The sequence below is a fragment of the Gallus gallus genome, chromosome 17 (genome assembly GCF_016699485.2).
Source record: "Gallus gallus isolate bGalGal1 chromosome 17, bGalGal1.mat.broiler.GRCg7b, whole genome shotgun sequence".
Taxonomy (NCBI): Eukaryota; Metazoa; Chordata; class Aves; order Galliformes; family Phasianidae; genus Gallus; species Gallus gallus.
Window position 1 is genome coordinate 1,974,413 of NC_052548.1, and position 3,562 is coordinate 1,977,974.

Here is a 3,562-nt window from a genome sequence, read left to right on the forward strand (position 1 = left end):
GAGATGAGAACAGAGCTGTGCCATGCAAACGTAAGAACCAGCAGAGAAACGTTCTTTGTTGATGGCAACGCTGAGATAATGGCAAACATTAATATCTAATGAGGATTAATGAGGGGAAAAGGGAATGAGGTGTGGGAGTGCTTATATGCCAGCCTTCTGACTGCCTTCAGTGAAGAAGGAAACTACAGGAAGGAGGAAAATGCTGCAAATTCAGATGCCAAAGAATAGCTCAGAAGTACATCAGCCACAGTGCCCAAAGTACATCTTGGGCTCCTAAGAAGCCATCAGCATGTTAGAAGGGTTGAGAGGAGGAAAGCAAACGCAAAGCCAATGTCTGAAGGGAAGCTGTGGGATGAGAAGAACTACTTTTTAGAACTCTAACTTCTATCTTCGTTAAATCAGTGCAACGGTTGCCAAGAGGGAAAATATCTCTACCTTTCGTTTGTAAATCAAAAGGAAACGCTTTCCAGGCTCTTTGGTTGGGGTGAGGCATCTCTCACTTGTGATGTCCTTGCTGGGATGAGCCGAAGAAGAGTAAAGCCCAGGTTTGGGTTGGCCCGAGGTGTTGCTGGTTTTGTGGCTCTGATCTGTGCTGGAGCCATTTGGAAAGGGATGAGAAAATCCTTGGAGCCGCACCTTCCAGCAGAGCACGTTTTGTTTGTTCTCCAAAATTCACTGAGAAAATTAGTATATGAAATGTTTGGCAGTGAAAAAAAAACCCAAAAGCCAAAGGCTCCATAGCTCAGGGGTTAGAGCACTGGTCTAGTAAACCAGGGGTCGTGAGTTCAAATCTCACTGGAGCCTGGGGTCCCCCTTCATCTTGCAAAGACCTTCACCCACATTCTTTCCTTTTTCCCCCAAGGAACGCTTGCATCATTTTTGCGAGCATCCCAGCTGAAGTGAAATGCACCATAGAGCACCTACACCAAAGGACAGCAGAGAGAAGCACCGAGAAATAGCAATGGTCAGAGTTAAGCCACTGGATGAGTGCACGGAAATGTTATTAAAGTACAGAAATCATAGAGGAGAAAACTAATAACGAACCCCGCACACTTTGTAAAGCTCATTGATGGGAGAAGCTGGAATAGCTGCTGGAAACCCGGACAGATCTGGTTCATTTCTTCATACTTCAACACAACAATCAAATTATGTTTCCAGAGCTCAGTAATTACAGAGTTGGCTGTGAAATAACAACGATGATGTGTGGAGGAGAAGTGACGTTGGTCTTCTGCAGAGTTTGTTGGGGAGGGGGTGAGAAAGTTCCCATTCTTAAGACAAAGAAAAGGCAAGGAATTAAACCTGTGTTGTACCTTGAGCTCAGGGTGTTGCTGATTTATGGGGTATCACATTCTGCCTTGACACGTTTCCCATATTTTTTGCTCATTTTCAAATAGGTTTCCCGTTTCCTTCCTTCAAGATGATCCAAACCAGTGAAGTGAAAGGACATTTCAGGATTTGAAAAGGGACTTTTCCATCCAGAGAGCAGAAAAAGAAGGCTCGCAGGTCTGAACTCACCTGCCCTGTGGAGGTGGACATTGGGTGCCACCAAGGGCATGGAGCCCAGTGGTTCCCTTCATCCCATTCCTTTGCAGCTCTGCTTTCCCAAAGCAAAGAGCACGTTCTGCCCTTGGGCTGATGCATTTTCTCCACATGAGAAGTGACCTGCAGGAATTTCCTAGCTTTCCTCTGTGTATGTCACAGCAAAGCTAAAGAAACAAAACTCAGCAGGGTTCCCACTAATCCGCAGCCTAATAGACTAGCACAAGTTATTGTTATTTTAACCCACGATCCTGGAAAATGGATAGTGTTTTACTACAACGGAATTTGTCTCCAGACTGCTGTGGCTATGTGCCTGTTTACCCTGCCCCTCATTCTGGCTTATCTCTTTATTTCACTTTTATCTGACGCCACTGAGCAAGAGCCAAAAGCATCCTAGTTGCTCACAGTCACTTCTGCACTCAGGCTTCCAACTATGGCTCAGCTGAGCCCGACAGTGATGGAAATGATCTCTGAAAAATTAATGCCTCTCATCTCTGCACAAATGACAAATGTCCAGGATATGTTTTGCTGAATTCGTTATCTATACAGTACTTAATATTAATGTGAAAGCTACTTCTCTTCCAGCAGTCCTGTTGCAATACGTAACACCAAATGTAAGGCATTTGGTGCAAAGATGGCTTTAACAGTGGCCCTTGGATCAGTCCTGGCTCAGTGCCTTCACATCAGTGGTCCATCATTTCTTGTTCTGATGAAAGCAAAGGCAGAGCCTGGCAGGAAGGGCAAAGGGGCCAAGTGCTTTAGGCCAATATCCTGAAGCCCATTATATTTTGGGGGAAGGAGGGCTGATTGTTCATCTTCATCAGCCTGTGAAATGGTGCAGGAAGGGCTGTGTGGCTCTGCACAAGGACTGTGGGGTGGTTGTTCCCCCCGTGGCTTTGCTCAGGAAGAGTTTCTGCTCTCTAAACTCATGACCTGTCCTAAGCCATACCGAGGCAGTCTTTTATTTCTTTAGAGAGATTTAAAGACCTCAGCCTGTACATTCTAGAAAACTGATTTTTCATGTTTTCCTGAAAACTTCAGAATACCATTTCTATTTAAAAAACAAACAAACAAACAAACAGAGCGACATCCCAGATACTTTGCATTTCTCTGTCATGTTTTTCATTCCTGGGTCTCCCTCCAAAGGTTGCACCAAGCTGGACAGAGAAATCATTTATTCCGACATAAAGAGCTCTGACCTTTGTGGGGCAGCAGCTGGATCACTGCAGTGCCCACAGTCCTGCCCTGAACCCAAGGACCACATTAACAAAACTGTGTTTCTGCCTTTGTCTGAGCACAGGGCCTACAGCCAGCAGTTCAGCCTAAATGGCATGGTAAAAGCCTGCCTGTATCGCACCTTCCTTTATTTCCCTTTCAGGGCTGAAGAGTTCCCTGTTACAGAATCACAGAACCCCAGGGGTTGGAAGGGACCTCAAGAGACCCTCAAGTCCAACCCCCTGTAAAGCAGGTACCTGCAGCAGGGCACACAGGTAGGTGTTCAGATGGGTCTTGAATATCTCCATAGAAGACTCCACCACCTCTGTGGGCAGCCCATTCCAATTCTCTGTCACCCTTACTGCAAAGAAGCTCTTCTGCATGTTTGTATGGAACTTCCTACATTCAAGTTTTAGGCCACTGCTCCTTGTCCTATTGCTGCACACCACAGAGAAGAGCCTGGCTTCATCCACTGGCCTCCCACAATTACCTCAAAGGTCTTCTTGGTGTGGAGTCTTCTTCAAGATAAAATCCAAGGTCCTTCTTACCATTCCTCTTACTTTGGTGTTCAGAAGTTAAGCAAGTTCTGGTAAAGGCCATATATGTCTCAGCAGAGCCATTTGTTAAGCAGTATGGGGAAAAAAATGGTAAAGTATTTAATCCAGAGATGAAAACTTAGAGGAAGTGCCAGTGAAAATGTTCCTCTGTTTACTGACTTAGAAATACAACTTAGGCCAATGTCGATTAAAGTATGGCTTCTGGCCACTATCACCGTGTCACCAGTATCTCTGCGGGGATGTGTGGGGAG

At 45.5% G+C, this 3,562-nt stretch overlaps 1 non-coding gene across 1 annotated transcript; it reads left to right on the forward strand.

Annotated features, from left to right (window-relative positions):
- Positions 1-731: 731 nt before the first annotated feature.
- TRNAT-AGU lies at positions 732-804 on the forward strand. Its single transcript has one exon. It is a non-coding gene; the product is annotated as a tRNA-Thr (tRNA).
- Positions 805-3,562: the final 2,758 nt, after the last annotated feature.